Raw genomic sequence first — 19,436 nt, 5'->3', positions numbered from 1 at the left:
CTAAAAAAAGCAGGACCTTACAACTCCATGGGCCTCTCTTGTGATTTGTAGAATTACTCAGAACTAAATACACATCAAGATAGTTTCTTAGTGGAATGATCAAACTCACCTTTATAAATGTACACAATGTTTAAAAAATAATAACATCCAGGTCTATGTTTATCATGGTCAGAGGTAGATTTATAACCTCTATCAGTAGTTGTTTAAGAGATTTACTAGCCTATCCTACTTGACATAGACTAAAAATAACATAAGAAGATAATATCTCATGATTTTCTATCAGAGATGCAAATCATGAGGCTAAATATCTTCTTCCATTAATCTTATCGCTCTCTTGGTTCGACTTTGGCTCCTTCTTTGCTGGTTAACTTTCGTTTTGACCAGGCTTATGCGGTGTTCTTATCATCGATCCAGGTCATGAAGATAGGTAAATATCATTATTCCAACTATTAGTCACCTACCCATTTGTCTTGTTCCTAGGTTGGAGTTTCAAAACCCATCAAAACTTTAACTATGCTCCAAAATTAGTCAATAGCTACATAATTAGCGCAATTCAGTAGCTTATGCAAATATTGAGTTAAATAATAAACAAAAATGGAACTTATGAAATAAAACATGCTTAAGTACCTTCTATTTACATGAACCTTCTAAACCAATGCTCAAAAAGAGTTATTATAGTCGAAAAGAAGGAGGATGGAGTGTAAGAAGGTTTTCAAAAAGAGAAAATTCTGGGCTTCAAAAAATAATATAGATGGACTACACTTATAGTAGTTCCTTCCAAATAACTTGACTCCTTTCCTATCATGATGTAAAAAATATTATTATAGAAACATACACAAATTCATTGTAACAAATCACTTTTATAAATAGTTAACTTTCTCTGCTATGAAAACCATAATGGAAAAAACAACGCTCTTCCAAGGAATGAGAACTAGTTTCCAATAACCATATTGAGCCAATTTGACATCCAGGATGGTTCCCTAATAGTGACCACTCTACGTCTAACACAATATTCCTCTTGGAAACTTCCTTCTTATTCCTTTAAAAACATTTCTTTATACAAATTTAGAGCTCAACAACTCACTCTTTTGGACCTTCTCCAATGGGTTGCAAAACCAACAAGGTTTCCTCAAGATTTCCCCCTCTCACCATATTGGCCAAACCTTTTCCCTTACTCAGATCATCTATCTCTAGGAAAAGGAAATCCAGGAAGGAAAATTCCTCTAACCGTAACCCTCTTTTGGCCTTTCCCAATTGTCCTATAACTATCTAGGATATGAAATTATCTCTTAGCACCTTTTTCTATTATAATTTATACAATTGGCCATATGCGCATTAGCATTAAAGTATGACAAACATTTATGTACATCATGCATTCATACTTGATGCCCATCATGGGCCCAATAGTCTATAAAAGTAAAATTGATAAGAAATCATGACTAACATCTCATGTTATACAGGTGGTATTCATTTCAATTTTTCTCGTATTAATGAACATGCAATTTAGAAGAATTATACTAATCTTGCATATAGTAACAGTATACATTATACCTTCACATTTTCACCTGCAAGTCACATTAAAACATTTTACCTTCCACTGTTTCTTATATTCCATGATGCTACAATTTTAGTGACATTACTATGTTTCCATTACTAATTAATCAAACTAGAAAAATTAGTGACAACTACTTTAATTAAAACCATATATGTTACAAAATTATTGTTATTTAGAAAACATCTTGTCAAATACATTCAAGATGTATTTCACTTTGTACATGCATAATTGTTCTCAATATTTCAACAAAGTATAAAGATATTGGTTCTATCCATATTTCATAAACCATTTTCTTGCATTATGTGTAAGAATAACAAATAAGGCTACATTCGAGGAACTTTAAAACAAAATTTCCATAAAGTTATTTTCCAACAATAGTTAAGGGAACGATCTGGGTGGTTCCAAAAATAAATGTGGCCTTGAAATAGCTCAAAAAATCAAAGTCATTAGAAGGAAATGAAACTCGGACCAGATCATAGTGCTCATTTCCTTGATTCTAATAGTGTGAACGACACTCAAATCTGAGTTCGTATGCTCAAGATATAGTCGGTCAAACTTTTGGTCAAACTAGACCAAGTGGTAGTCAGTAATGAGGCAACAATTTGGCAAAGTCCTGGCACATGGAATCTAACCATCGGAATGGTGAATTTTTCACCTCATTTATTTTTCTAGTGGCCCTTCAAAAATGCCACTCAAATTTTAACAATATATATAGATATATATATATATATATATATATATATATATATATATATATATATATATATATATATATATATATATATATATATATATATATATATATATATATATATATATAGATAGATAGATAGATAGATAGATATGGATATATATAAAATTCCATTTGGCAGTGATGGCAGCCAATATATATATAGATATATATTCAAATACGGTGAGAAGGTCACCCCCAGCGGACCCTCCCGACTAGTTAGAACAACAATAATGGTATTTAAGTATGGTCGGGGGCCGTGACTCTGACCTGAGAACCTGCCACCAGTTAACGTTTAACAGTAAACAAAAATGGTCAGCGAGTATTGAACTCACATTGGTTTCCACCCGACCTACCCATCGACGACCCTGCTAAACAAACACCCAACCATACCGCGCAAAAATAATATGGCAAAATCACATTACAATGCGAAGGTGCCATAACTAGTTCCCCAAAGGTTGGACCCCAGGACCTTTTGCAACCAAATGGGCCCAATTACCAACAATCCAAGCTACCTTCATTGGAAAATCTACCATTCTCACATATATTAACTTGACCTTTTCCATTGGTCAAACCAGTGGAGAGAAGACCAGGGTCGGACCAACAGAACCCTGAGCAGACCAGAGGGGTGGAACCATGAAGAGGGGAATCTTGGGATGATGAGAACATTATTTTGGGGTCTAAAAGTGCTACTGTCATAACAGGACAAATTTATAGTCATTTTTACATAATTTCATGCTGTGAATTCAATAATGATTTCTGTTTCTGTATTTAAGCTCTAAGTTTTTCTTTGATGACTGATATTGGAGGTATAAGGGTCATTTTTTTAAAGTTTATTGTAATTCATTTCTTCGCTACGATTTAATGAAATAATGCCTCCCCACTTTAACCAGGGCCCAGAGATGCAGCCCACACTAGGTGAAATCTGTAATCAAATCATTTGTGTGACATTGATCTTATGGTTGCTTTATGATTTTTTATTATTTTTCATGTGTTTAAGTTAATTGGTTACATGCTATTTTATATGCAATTTTGTATTAATCCATGAAGTAAAAATATTTGGATCAAGTTAGGTATCAGAGCATGTCTTCTTGATGAAAGTTTCATAAATGAATGCTCACAAGGAACAACGTACAAAGAGGAGAAGGAGAACTCAAATATTTTTGTCGCGAATCGGGGTGTGTGGCATGAAGACGGAACATGGAAGATGAGGAAGCTCAAATGTAGGAAGAGAGAAATTACTGTAAGATATTCCTTACCATGGCAGAGAAAGTTGACAAGTTGTTTGCAAAATATGAGAAGAAAATCAAGCCTGAGAAGAAAGAACCAGATGATCATGCCTCGGTAAATCATGAAGGTGGAGGATAAGAGCCTCCTCCCTCTCCATCCTTCAATTAAAGTTCTTATTCTGCCTCTTCTCTTCATTCCAACAGATATCATAGGAAGGCATATCAAAGTCCCTTTTTTAAGTTGGATGTCTAGTTTGATTTACCTGTATTTAGTGGAGAATCTAATATAGAAAATCTAGGTAACTGGATGAGACAGGTTGAAGTGTATTGTCAGATACAACAAATCAATGAAGATGAAGCCAAGATCCAGTCAATGTTCCTGGATTGTGTGGAACTTCTCTCGTCTATTGGGAAGGCAAGCTGCAACAAGGTGGTAAGAGCAGTCGCAAACTTCTTTCATCTTCATGTGAGTTCATTTCTCCTCTAAGAGGAAAATTATACCCATTGGGATACAGAAAAAATACCATGATGGAATGGAAACATTTGAAACAAGGTAAAGGTCAAATTGTTTAGAATTTTAGAGAGGAGTTTGGACAAACAAGCATTAGCATTGAATTTTCCACTAGAAACTTTTGAGACATTAATGAAATATATTGGCTCGTCGCATAGTTATTTTTTTCATTTATTGTTATTATTTGAACCTAAGTCCCTTGATGAAACTAGTGTGAACGCTATACATCTTGAAAGCATGGGGAAACATGGGAAATATGACCACCCAAAGATAACAACAACAATGGGAAAGTAAGAAAAGCCCTCTTGTACTCATTGTGAAAAAGAGGGGCATGATAAGGAACATTGCTAGCAATTGCATCCACATTTGAGACCAAATAGGAACGACAGAAAAGAGAAGTGGAAGACAGTTGGAACTATGCAACAAGACCTGGAAGCTAAATCATAGGATGATGAGAAGACCACAGCTATAGGATTTATAGGTGTTGGGCCATTTGACCTAGGATCAAACATAGGTGCTGAAATGAACATTACAACTCTTGGGATTGCATAATATGGATGTATCGACCTGGCTTCTTATTTCGGCGACAAGGAAAATATTTCAGTAGATGTTGTGCCAAAAATGAGGAGTGCACCAAATTTTGCATGGATCGAAGAATTTGAAGAAATAAACCAAAGAATTCAACTAGAGAATGTTGAACTAAAGGTGTTCCTACAAGAAGAAGAGGAGGAGAAAAAAGGTTGCAGCATCAGATACAAGCGAAGGAGGAGGGCTTGGAAAATTTGTGGCATAAAATGCCTCAGGTCAAAAGCAATTCTTCAATTTCATGTACTTTTCATGATGATGATTTTGTTGCTTTTGAGAAACATACTACAGAAATTGGATCAAAATTGTTGAAGAAGATGGGGTATCAAGGGAAGGGCCTTAGCGTTAATGGCTAAGGCATTGTGAATCCCATAAAAGTGGAGGAATTAACTCATTATAAGGGCTTAGATATGCTAGAAAAGAGGTTGTGGAATGCTTGAGGATAGCTAGTGACCTACCAACTACTGATGATGAGAAAATTTCATCACATTCCAGAGATAGTGAGGATTCCACAAGAACTTATCAGAGGCACACCAGGAATAAGCATTCCAAGACGATCTGCAATGTTTGGAGGAGAAAGAATCATTGTAGTTACTACATGGAGGATGAAAACTAGAGAGCTGCTTGTCAGATAATACATGCCTAAGCACCATTAAATAAACGAGTAGGTGAAAATGTTTAACAAGAAAATATGCCACATTCATGGTGGTCCACTTTTTTCAGTAAGAGATGGTTTTACTAAAGATAGTAGCTTGTCATGGACGCATTTGGTAAATCATGCGTTGCGAATAATTATAAAAGTCATGATATGTTTTCCATCGCTTGTTAAAGAAATGATGATGTTTTTTTGAATTTTTGTTGATAGCTCGGGTATTGGTTTCTATTATGATGTAAAATTGACCAAATAGTGTGTGTTATAAACTATTGGAAAGTATGGGGTTTTTTGAGTCATGTGTGTATTTGTATGTGATTGTAAAAAATGTACCAAATTTACATGGAGTGTATATGTGAAAGTGTCGTTTGATAAGGACATAGGCAATGTGTAGGATGTGTGCATGCTTTTAGAGGACGAAGACCTCCATAGTGGGGAAGAATGATCTTGGTGGCTCTATAAATAGAAGTGGCCTTGAAATAACTTAAAATTAAAATTCATCATATGGGAGTAAAAATAGGACCTAATTGTAGTGCTTGTCACCCTCATTCCAATGATGCGAATGACACTCAAGCCCAAGTTCGTATGCTCAAGAGATAGTTGGTCAAATTTCTAGTTAGACTAGGCTAAGTGCTAGTCACTAATGAGGAAACAATTAGGCAGAGTCCCAATGTACAAATTCTGACCACTAGAACAGGTGAACTTTTTGCCTCATTAATTTGTCTAGTGGCCCTTAAAAAATTCCACTGAAATTTTAACTATATGGTTAAAAAACTAAATATACGTATATATTTATTTGGTTGGTGGCTCTCCACCACCTCCATCCCTCCCAAATGGCATTATGAATATTTATGAACTCAAATACAGAGCGTAGTTTACCCTTGGCGGACCTGCCCAACCAATTAAAATAAAGACAATTGTAATTAAATATGGTCGGAGCTCACGACTTTGACTCAAGACCCTACAACCAGTTAACATTGAAAAATAAACAAAAAGGGTCAACACGTATCAAACCCGCACTGGCTATTGGTTAGCCCACCCATCGTCAGCCCTACCAACTAAACACGCAACCATAACGTGCTAAAAATAATACGACGAAACCACATTACAACATAGAGGTGCCATAATAGGGGTCATGCGGGGTTGGAATTTGGGACCCCGTCTAACCAAATGTGCCCAATATTGGGTTGTGTTATATTCTTTCCATGAATAGCTCCCCTAGATAATCGAGGGGTTAGAGGGGGGGTGGAGGCTCCCCTTCGTTGCGCCGATTGCACAACGAGGGTGTCACAGTGGGGCCGACAACCTTCTTGTCTAGGGGTTTTGAGGGGGGTGGGTAGCCCCACTCTACGGGGTCTAGGGCAATGGCCCCAAGAATTTTTTTTGGGACCTTATATTAGGTGGGCATACCTACCTATGGTTTTGTGCATGGTTTTTGCACATGGTTTTGGGCGCGATTGTTTTCGGTCCATGGTATTGGATGCTTCGGAATGTATATATATGTATTGTAACATTGAAAGGAACATATTGAAAAATCAAGTTGGTAGTCCCGGTTTTGGGATCCAGGGGAAAATCTCTGTGTATATTTGCTTATTTTCTTTTTTTTTCATAATCCGTATGCAGGTAACTTTTTTATGGGGTTAAAACCTACATTTGGTAATAGAGATGTTTTGGCTTCAATGGGACGCCTTCATTGCTGAGTGGTTTCGTTCAGGCCTATGGTAGACCCTGTTCAGTGGGATATCTACGAGATCAATTCTGGTAGTCAAAGAAGATGGTAAGTAGTGGAAATATAGACATCGAGAAATTTAATGGTCTTAGTTTTGAGTTATGGAAATTCAAGATGGAGGATCTGTTGGTGGATAAAGATCAATGGATCATGGTAGATCCGGGTACTAAACGAACAAGATTGTCCAATGAAGAATGGAAGAAGTTGGATCGGAAGGCAAAGAGCACAATACTATTGTTTGTCTCATATTCAGTATTGAAGAATGTATCAGGGGAAGCTACGATGAAGACTTTGTGGGACAAGTTAGGGACTTTGTACCAATCTAAGTCTCTGGTGAATAAACTATTCCTACGGAAAAAGTTGTATAACCTGAGGATGAAAGATGGAGACTCGGTGATAGAGCATTTGAATGCATTTAATATTGTGGTAAGTTAGTTATTATCTGTTGATATTAAAATTTCAGATGAAGATAAGTGCATCAATTTTTTGTGTTCTCTACGAGATTCATGGGATAATCTAGTTATTTCAATAGGTAGAAATGCAACTGCATTGCATTTTGATGAAATAGTCTCATCCTTGCTAATGGAGGAGACGAGATGGAAAAATATTGAGAGCTAGAATGATGATGCCTTTTCTGTGCAAGGACGGTCCCAGAATAGAAACAAAAATAAGTCATCGAGTGGGATATCTAAATCTAGAGGGAGATCTAAATCTCCAAGAAAACCTATAAAGGTGGTGTGATGGAAATGCGGAAAGGAAGGGCACTACAAAAGGGACTATAAATCTAAAGCTGCTGACAAAGAAAAGGGATTTGGTCATGCTCCTTCTGCAGAGGCAAAAAGCACCTCAAATGAGGGTGAGGATGTGTACTTGGCTTCTTCATGTACACATGTAGATCATGAGGCATGGTTGATTGACTCAGGTGCATCCTTCCACTTCACTCCCAATAGAGAGTGGTTTTGCGAGTATTAGAAATATGATGGTGTTGATGTCTTCTTAGGGGATGACAGGAATGCTAGAATCATTTTTAGTGGGAAAGTCAAGTTGATTTTGCCAGGTGGAAGGATTAGAACACTTCCGGGTGTTTTTCATATTCCTGCAGTAGCCAAAAATGTGATTTATTTAAGCAAGTTGGATGATGTAGGTGTAAAAATAGTGTTGAGAAAGATACGTGCAAGATGGTTTGGGGAGAACTCGTATTCATGCAGAGGGTTTGGATTGGAACTTTGTACAAGCTGCAAGGTAGCACTGTTATTGATGGGTGCAACAATTTTGTGGTTCCTGAAAGTGGAGCAGAAAATCTAGCCGTCTCTGGAGAAAAGACCATGCTATGGCATCAAAGGCTTGGACATATTGGAGAGAAGGGAATTTGAATACTTCATGGTAAAGGTATGGTAGAAGGTATGAGTAATATCTCACTAGATTTTGATTTATGTGAAAATTGTGTATATGGGAAGTAGAATCGGGTGAGCTTCCCGTCTAGTGGTAAGAGGGCGAAACAGATATTAGAGCTTTTGCATAGTGATGTGTTTGGACTTGTGAAGGTTCCATCATTGGGTAAATCTGTGTACTATGTATCATTTATAGGTGACTTATTAAGGAATACATAGATATATTTCCTTAAGAAGAAATATGAAGTCTTTGACAAGTTTAAAGAATTTAAGGCTCTGGTGGAAAACTAGACAGAGAAGAAGATAAAGGTTCTAAGGAAAAATAACGGTGGAGATTTTGCAGCAAGGAATTTGAATAATTATATAAGAAGTGTGGTATAGCACGACAGAAGTCTACTCCATACACTCTTGAGAAAAATGGAGTTGCAAAAAGAATGAACAAGACATCGATGGAAAGGGCAAGAAGAATTCTGAGTGGTGCCGAGTTAGGACAGAAATTCTGGGTAGACACGGTGGAGACTGCATGTTACCTTGTCAACATATCACCTTCATCAGCGTTGGAGGATAAGACTCCACAAGATGTATGGACTGGTAAGAAACCCTCTTTTTCACTTCTGAGGGTATTTGGATGTGATGCATATGTTCATGTTCCAAAGGAGAAAATAACCAAGTTGGATAGTAAATGTAAAAAGTGCATCTTTATTGGGTATGAGGATGGTTTAAAGGGTTATAAAATTTGGAACCCAGTAACAAGGAAGGTTGTGTATAACCGAGATGTGGTGTTCAGAGAGGTGAAAGATGTTATTAAACATGAAGTCCCATCAAAGGAACCTGAGAAGATAGATTTTGAGCTAAAGGAGGAAGAATCAAACTCTACAGCAGGAGAGGAATCAGAAGATGAAGAGCCACAAAATCTGGTTGTGAGAAGATCAGTTCGAGAAAGAAGGCAACGAGAAAGGCATACTCCATCTGCTTTCTGTTCAAATTTTTCTTTATCTATTACTGATGACGATCCCAGAATTGTGAAGAAAGCAATAGATTCAGAGGATGTCAAACTTTGGAAAGAGGCCATGGTTGATGAAATGGCATCTTTGCACAAAAATGAGGCTTGGGATCTGGTGGAGTTTCCAACTGGAAGGAAATGCATTGGCAACAAATGGGTTCTCAAGAAGAAGAGAAATGTAGAAGGAAAGGTGGAGAAATACAAAGCTTGGTTGGTAGAAAAAGGTTATTCCCGGGTGCCAGGAATTTATTTTGGTGATATTTTTCTGTTATTGCTAAGGTAGCTTCTATTATATTACTTTTATCTATTGCTGTTTCTTTTCATTTTGAGGTAGAATATGGATGTGAAGACAACATTTCTACATGGGGATCTGGAAGAGGAGATCTATATGAAGAAACCTGAAGGCTTTCCAGTGAAGTGTACGAAAGAACTGGTATGTCAGTTAAATAAGTCTCTGTATGGGCTAAAATAGTCACCAAGGATGTGGTATCAGAAATTTGATACATTTATACAGGGGCTTGGCTTCACCATAAGTAAAGAAGATCACTGTGTGTATTTCAAACTAATTGGTGACCATGTTATTTATCTAGTATTGTATGTGGATGACATGTTGCTGGTTGGAAATGACAAAGAAATTATCTAGGATTTGAAGAACCAATTTTCCTCCAAATTCGACATGAAAGATCTTGGTGCTGCAAGATATATTTTGGGCATGGAAAGTAAAACAAATCAGGCAAAGAGGAAGCACTGGTTAAATTAGAGGAAGTATGTCGAGAAAATACTGCAGAGGTTTAATATGAAGGATAGTAAACTAGTGAAGGTTCCTATTCCTGTAGGTGTAAAGTTATTTGCCGAACAGTGTCCCAAGACACAAGAAGAGGAAGAGGACATGTCCCGTGTTCCATATGCAAGTGCAGTGGGTAGCCTGATATATCCAATGGTCTATACTAGACCAGACATTGGACATGCAGTGGGAGTATTGAGCAGGTTTATGTGAAAACCAAGGAAGGAAGGGAAGGAGCACTCGACAACAGTGAAGTGGGTTTTCACGTATTTCCATGGCACTAGTGATTGTGGTTTTTGCTACCAAGGAAGATGAGGATTGGATAGAGTGTTGGATATTCGTGGCTTTGTTGATGCAAACTGGGTTGGAGATTTGGATCAGAGAAGATCTACAAGTGGGTATGTGTTTAACCTATTTGGAGGTTTAGTTAGTTGGATGAGTAAGAGACAATCTGTGGTGGCAGTATCAGTTACAGAGGCATAATACATGGCAGCCACTCATGCAAGCAAGGAAGAAGTTTGGTTGCTGAGATTGTGTTTAAGTATGGGGTTAGTACAGGGAGCTATAAGGATAGACTGTGACAGCCAAATTGCAATTTTATTGGCAAAGAACCCTACTTATCATTCAAAGTCAAAGCACATTGATGTTCAGTATCACTTTGTGAGGGATATGATAGAAGACAAAAAAGGTGTTGCTGGTAAAGGTGGACACTTTGAAGAATACTACAAATGCATTGACAAAATATGTGAGCTCTGAGAAATTCTCTTGGTGTAGAGAAACAATGGGCATTGTAGGGCTAGATAAATGACTAAGCTCTCTAATGGTCCCCTGTGGAAATAAAACAATAAGTGGGAGAATGTTGGTTTGTGTTATATTCTTTCCATGACTAGGTCCCCTAGTTAACTAGGGGTTAGTGGGGGTGCGGAGCCCCCCTTTGTTGCACCGACTGTGCAGCGTGGGGGGGGGGGGGGGTCACAGGGGGTTTGAGGGCGGCAGTTAGCCCCCTGCTATGAGGTCTAGGGCAGCGCCCTGGGGAAATTGTTTTGGGACCCTATATTAGGTGAGAGGGCATAGCTATGGTTTTGTGCATGGTTTTTGCACATGGTTTTGGGCGCGATAGTTTTCGGTCCATGGTACTGGATGCCTCACCATGTACATAAATATGTATTGTAACATTGAAAGGAACATAATGAAAAAATAAGCTGATAGTCATGGTTTTGGGATCTGTGGGAAAATCTCTGTGTATATTTGTTTGTTTTCTGTTTTTATTTAGAATTCGTATGCAGGTAATTTCTGTACGGGGTTAAAACCTAGACCTAATTTCCAATGACCCAAGAGGTTGTCATTTTAAAATCCATTTCTATCACATATCTTAACCTGAATTTTACCATTCGACCAATTAACGAAGAGAAAAGAAGGGTTGGACCAACAGAACCCTGAGCGGACTAGAGGGGCGAAACTGGTAAGAGGGAATCTTGGGATGTTGAAAAGAATATTTTAGGGTCTAGAATTGCCAGTGTCAAAATAAGACAAATTCATAGTCATTTTTACATGATTTCACTCCATGAATCCAGCAATGATGTTTATTTTACATTTGAGCTTCGCATGTTTTGTCCATGACCAATATTGGAGGTATAAGGATCATTTTTGTAAAGTTGATTGTAATTCATTTCTTTGCTTCCATTTAGTGAAAGAAGGCCTCCCCACTTTTAGAAGGGCCTACAAACATAGTCCAAACTAGGTGAAATCCATAATGAAATCATTTGTGTGTCGTTGATATCATGTTTTCTTTATGATTTCCACTTCTTTTTCATGTGTTTAAGTTACTTGGTTACATTCTCTTTTATATGCAACTTTGTATACATCAATGAAGTAAAAAGATCAGGATCAAGGAATATGACCTATTTCAAATATATATCCATTATAATCTAATCATCAACATTCACCATAGTTCTAATTCATGCATATGTATCTAATCTAGATTCATTATGAAAATTACAAAATTGAATTCAATCACCTTGACGTTTCTTGGTTAAGCCAATTAGTAATGCCAATACATTGAAAATCCATCGAAATTTTGTTTAGTGATGAAAAAGAAGACACCACATGTACACAACACAATGGACTTAACTGAGTATATTTAATATGTAATGTCACCACAGTATTTACATGCACTGAATGGATTTTTAAAGGATGAAAGTAACATATTTGTTAGATGTATGATGCAGAGCAACTAACATAATCATTGAATTATGCAATTGAAAAGCTGTGAAATTTTAACAAATAATGTAATCAATAACATCTTATTACTACTGGTTTTATGGTCAAACATACATAATCCATTTCATCTCATGTATTTCAGTACATTATTAAACTATCAAATAATCTTGGTTGCTCTCATAATTTTTTTTATCATTTATGTATGTTAATATGCAAGGCCATCACCTTTTTCCAATTCTATTTTTATTATAACATTGAATTTATATTATATCAATCACTTTAAATACATTATTTTCATCATGATCTAAGTTCTTTGTAACATTCAAGAACTTACAACCATACAATATTAATTCATGAAAGCTAGTGCAATATGCTAAATAATCAATGTTGTCAACCATCATAAGATCAATCAGAATACATGAAAAGACTAAATAACCAATAAGATTATAGTCAAAACATACCACTTAAATAATTGTTTATTTTCAAAATTAAAAGTGATTGTTTCAATTTCTTTCATCGAGGAGGATCCTCAAAATGCTCAAAGTTCAAAAGTCGTATATGCTCATGAAACTAGCACCAAGTTGAAGGGCTCATTGCGCTGATTCTGGTGGTATATTCAGTTCTCAAAATGGCCTTCATATGAGGGAAAGCCTTGTATGAAGCTTTTCCCAAATAGGAAAAAAAAAGGGCTAGAGAAGGCCAAGTGGCAGTCTCGGAATAGGGCATGTGGTAGTCTCAAAATAGGGCACGTGGAAAGTCAAATTCAAACTACCAAGTGGTGAAACTAGGTGCAAGTCAAACTTCCAGGTGTGGGTCAAACCTGCGACCTCCAAAAAGACAATAGAAAACTTTACCAATAGTCCATGACTATTTATTTATTAATCCATGGTGCAAAGGTTATATCTATGTTTTAATTATTATGTTATGTGAGGGGAATGGTTGGCGGAGCCTGCAATATTTGTTAGCTCACCATATCTAACAACCCACCAAACCCTTAGAATATCTTATCGGTGCTCCAAACATAATTATCCATGCTGTCAACTTAGCACACAGTCAAACCATATCACAGTTATCACAAATTCCAATGTTAAACATTTTCTATGAAATTCATATCAAATTACTGTTGGCACAGGTTGACATATATATACATACATACATACATACATACATACATATATATATATATATATATATATATATATATATATATATATATATATATATATATAGATATATATATATATATATATATATACATACATATATATATATATATATATATATATATATATATATATATATATATATATATATATATATATAATATATATATATATATATATATATATATATATAGATCTATATATATATATAATATGGTTTCACATTGAATGGCGGGTGATATTTCGTAGTTGTAAAAAAGTATGAACATAGGAGTTTGGTGATATATATATATCTCTATCTATCTATCTATCTATGTATCTATATAGATAGATAGATAGATAGATAGATAGATATATATATATATATATATATCACCAAACTCCTATGTTCATACTTTTTTACAACTACGAAATATCACCCGCCATTCAATGTTAAACCATATTATATTCGAAAGTTAATATATGTGCAAGTTCTAATGATTAAATATGGTCCATTGTTACACTATGGTTGAAACCATATGTTATATATGGTCGATCACCAGGCTATTATTGATATATTGTTAAAAATTATATGTTATATTCAGATGCATCGAACTGTGTAATGCAATATATTGTATTAAGTTGCAACGAATTACTATAGTTCGCCAAATCCAATCCCACGAGGCCTATGGGTTTGACCTCGAGACCTCCTACGGGTTATATAAAAGGATTTTCTAGGGTGCCAAAGGTAGGGTAGTGGTAAAGTGTGTTTGTTGAACTTGTGTTATTTGTGCCAGTAATATGCCTTTTGATGCATAACTTAACCAATATAGGGCCTTTTTGAAATCTGTAAGTTGCTTTGGGAAGTTTAGGTTGAGTCCTATCTATTGAAAGTAGCCTTTGATGACTTTGTGCACATTCTAGAATGTTGAGTTTGTTGTAAGGATACATTATGATCATTTTTAATGGAGTGGGCACCCATTGGAAGTGGACACGAAGATGTAGTCTAGGAGGGACGAACTTGGTCATCAAGTTTTTTTGTGTTTGCTTCTTCTCTTTATTGCTCATGCTTAGTTTTAGATTTGAAGTCAAAGTTTATGGCACATAAAAATCAATTTTCCTCATTTATTAACTTATAAGGAACCTTATTTAATATTTGTAGAAATTGAGAAAATAGTCAATTTTGATGTTTTTGGATCATATTTTGGTATCAAAGAAAGGTTGATAATGTATAAGCAGGATATTTACCAATGTGAATGTTGAATAGATATAGGTTGCGACGTGGAGAAGGTATTTGGCACTATATGATGTTGAAATGAATCCTGAAAAGTTAGATAAGTGGATAAAGTAACTTGAGGTGTATTGTAGAATTCAAAATGTTGTTGAAGAATCTACACAAAATCAGTTAGCTATAATTAGAATGGGGGGAACAACTTTGATTTGGTGGGAAAGTAAAACTCAATCATATTTGAAGAAAATAGGTAAAATTATCTCTTCATGGTCTAATTTTGTTAAAGCTCTATTATATCCTTTAGGATATATGCAACAGGCTGTGATGGATTGGCAGCATTTAAGGCAAGGTAAAGGACAAAGTGTGTAAGAGTTTACACAGGAATTCAGGAAAAATACGTTATCACTTAGTGTTACATTAGACACATGCAAAACTTTGTTGAAGTATATTGGAAGTTTCCATTATTATTTGCAACATACTTTGCTTATGGTTAATCCAACTGAATTTTATGAAGTGTGTGTACAAGCCATTCATATTGAATTAGGTGGAAGATCTTTTCAGTCAAACATTTCAAAGAAACCATTCAAGCCATTCATATTGAATTAGGTGGAAGATCTTTTCAGTCAAACATTTCAAAGAAACCATTCAATAATTTAGAGAAAAAAATATTCCGAAGAAGGAAAGGTGAAGATTCAGTTGAAAGGGAATAAATCGTAAACAACTAAGAAGGAAGGAGAAAGGCTTACTTGTACTCATTGTTAGAGGGTTGAACATGAAGACTCCAAATGTTGGAAGCTTCATCCTAAACTTAAACCAAAGAAGTTCCTTAAGAATGAGGGTGAAATGAAAGCTAATGTTGTAGTCCAACAAGATTTGGGATCTCACTCTGGTGATGAAAATAAGGTTATTGCTATGGGTTTGGAAGGTAATCCTTATGAAACTAGCTCTAGTTCTACATCCTATGCATCTTTTAAAAAATCTAGTAATGTGATTAAAGAAAAAAAGAGGGTTAAATAGATTCACATAAGGTTCATCTCCAAGCACACTAAGATAAAAACATTATTCGATAGTGGATCACAAGAAAATCTAATTTTTGAGAAACTAGTAAGGATATTGGGATTGGAAACTAAAAATCATCTAAAACCATAAACTTTAGGATGGTTGAAACAAAATGCTCCAATGCAAGTCACAAACGAGTGTCTTAAGTTGAGCTAGATGTGATTCCTTTGGATATATGTGGAGTTGTGCTAGGTAGTCCATATCTCTATGATCGAGATTCCGTATTTCATAGAAAGGAGAATAAGCATCATCTCTTTGAAGATGGAATTGAATATATTGTTAGGGCACACAGAATCAAGAGAAACTTGGATTTAACCAATGATAATCAAATGAAAAGGCTAATAAATTCAAGTAAAAAGTATATTCTCATGATTGTTAAAGAACAATCTAAAGATAAGTATGATGCTTTTCAAGGGTGTGATTCTCAGTTTAAGGAAAATTTTTGTTGAAATAGTATATTCTTATAAACAATTGTTTAAAGAACCAAAAATTTTACCTCCAAAATGAGAAATACAACATGAGATTGAATTACAATATGATGCCCCTCTTCTGAACATTGGCATGTATCATATGTTGGTCATAGAAAATGAAGATATTAAGAAGAAAATTCAGGATGGGTTGATAAAGGCTTTATTCGACCTAGTTCTTCTCCATGATGATCACCAATCATATTAGTCCCAAATAAATACCGAACTTGGAGAATGTATGTTGATTTTAGATCATTAAATAAAATCACCATTAAGAACATGTATCCTCTTCCTAGAATCAATGATTTTCTTGATCAGTTAAAGAATGTTGTTTACTTTACAAAATTGGTTTTAAGAAGTGGTTATCATCAAATTCATATTGCAGAGAAGGATATATGGAAAACTGTATTTAAGACTAAACAGGGGATTTTTGAATGGTTGGTTATGTCGTTTGGGTTATGCAATGCTCTATAAACGTTTATGAGAGTGATGAATGATGCTTTTCGTCCCTTTATTGATAAGTTTGTCGTAGTGTTGGCATTTTGGTTAGAATAATATGGTGATAATGCTTATGTGGCTAAATGATACATCTTGCTACTTACTGTTGGTTGGTCAAGAGAATGATATTGCAGGTTACAGGTTTTTGATGTTGATCAGAGATGCTTATAGTGCAGATCATATGGTTTATGATAGTTGCTTATGACTATCATTCTCTTGTTTAGACTCGGCATGTGCTCAAGGGGAGCATGGACGAATTGATACATCTGAGCATATACAAAGGGGAAGCTCAATCAGAGAATTCAACATGTACTCAAGGGGAGTATGGACAGCAGAATGTATACTAAGGGAGAGAATATCTTGATCCCACCTTTGCCCTTGATGTCAAAGGGGGAGAGTGACTTGCTGTGGTTGTTGCCATCAAGTCCAAAGGGGGAGATTGTTGGCATTATGATACAGGTATGATATAGGTGTTGTCCTTGATGGCAACTCACTCAGATGAAAAATCATAGTACAGCTAGTAAATAGTAAAGAATTAATGATCACAGAGGTATACGCAGGTTCGATGTGACAAAGAAGCATATACACACAGGTTCACCATATACCAAGTCGCGTATGCATACACACACACTTTCAGAGAAGGAAAGGCATGTACATGTTTGAAATCTAAGTTTTGGTCTGTGGTATTTGGTCCATGGTATTTTGGTATTGGTCCATGGTATTTGGTTTGAAGTGTTGACCCAAGGTATTGGGTCCAAGGTATTGGTTCTACATTGTTTTGGACCATGGTATTGAGAGAATCCTAAACCTATATAAGGAGAAGATCATTAGGCCAAGGAGGAAAGTGTGCAAGTGACAAATATCTAATGAAGTGTGAGATCTAGTATGTTGGTTATGGGTTTGTGATGCTTTGCTCAATCTGAACCAAGGAGGCACCTATGCGGTTGATGAAGGTTGATGGACCAGGATCATGAAGACTAAAATGCATTATCATTATATGGTATGATCATGAATAGATCTAAATACTAATGCATGTATTATCCTTTATATCTTATGTTCTAGGTATATCTGAAGTTGAAAATTGTAGCAAAGGTATAAGTAATTATTCTCATATCTATACGCATGTTTCCTTTAGTGAAAGAGCATATACATGCTGTTTTGACACAGTCAAGTAGTGTATACATTATGAGATTTGATATTTGAGGTTGCTATTGGTTCTAGTGGTTGTTGCAGAGTTCTGGGCTCTGCTCTGTGTTATGGTGACTTTGTTTTGATGACAGGCTTTCAGTGACTTAGTTGTTTGGTGATTCAGAGTTGATGGTTGTATTACAGTGGTGATTGTTTTGTACTGATGGATCCAGTATGAAAATTTATGAAACGTGGTCCCTGAAGAAAAGAGAAGGTTGTTGCCTTTTGTAGGTCAGCACCTGCGTACTAGTACATCAGCTAGTACAAGAGCTAGGGGGTTGTAGCTCCCTTCCAGTAGTAGCTGGAGAACGAGAGAAGGTTGTAGCCTTCTGTAGGTGGGTGCTTGCATATTGGTATAAGTCTGCAGCAGTACAAAATTATAAAAATAAGTCTCTTATTAAAAGGAAGATAGAGACAATTGCAGCAGGTGGTTTTCACCCATATTGGGTTTCCACCTTATATCATAGTGTTCATGTGTGCTTCTTATGTGTGATGATCTATTCTATTTTACTGCACTTGTTTATTTTTTATATGGTTAACAATATTCTGATGCTCTCATTAAAGATCAATTAACTAAATCATAAGTTTACTAGATATACGCTAGTTGCATTAAACACAGTTGTGTATACACGCGAGTTGCCTTAACTGAAGTAGCGTATATGAATCTGATAATGGAAATGAAAATATTATTGATTTGATAATATTGATTCAGCCCCACCCTTAGTATTATTTCCAACACATAGTCTATCTGGAACGTATCCCTATTTTTAGTTCAAGTTGGGAAGAATGCGTAAAGCATGTTAAACAAGTTTTTGATGTGCTACAAAGAGAGAATCTGCATCTCAAACTTTCTAAGTGTGAATTTGGAAAAACTTCCTTAGTATGTCTTGGTTACTTAGTTGGAGGTGGTCAGCTAAAAATAGATCCAACTAAAATTGAAGTAATTATTAAGTGGCCAAGACCCTAAAATGTGACGAAAGTTCAAAGTTTTGTAGGTGCAGTTCAGTATTGAATAAATTTATTTCTCATTTCTCTTTTATTGCATCACCACTTCATGCTTTAACAAGTTCTGAAGTCTTGTTCTAGTGGGGAGGAAAACAAAAAAATTCATTTGATACTTTAAAGTAGAAAATTGTTACACCACCAATCTTGCCTTTACCAAACCTTCAGCAACGATTTGAAATAGAAACTAATGCTAGTGGGTATAAAATGGTTGAAATATTATGACAGAAAGGAAAGCCTAGTTGTTTTCATTCAGAAACATTTTCTAAAGCAATTGCAAACTATCCAACTTATGATAAATAATTGTATGCGTTAATGGAAAGTGTTAAAAGATGGAAAACTTATTTAATGGGCAAAGAAACAATGATTCATACAGATCATCAACCATTTCAGCACCTTCAATCACAAACTAAGTTGCAACAATCTTGAAATTATAGATGGATGGGGTTTTTGCAGCAAT

Source organism: Pinus tabuliformis, chromosome 5_1 (genome assembly GCF_031772625.1).
Source record: "Pinus tabuliformis cultivar Carrire ecotype Pingquan chromosome 5_1, CPIR1, whole genome shotgun sequence".
NCBI classification, from domain to species: domain Eukaryota; kingdom Viridiplantae; phylum Streptophyta; class Pinopsida; order Pinales; family Pinaceae; genus Pinus; species Pinus tabuliformis.
Note: the sequence above shows the minus strand (reverse complement) of the source record.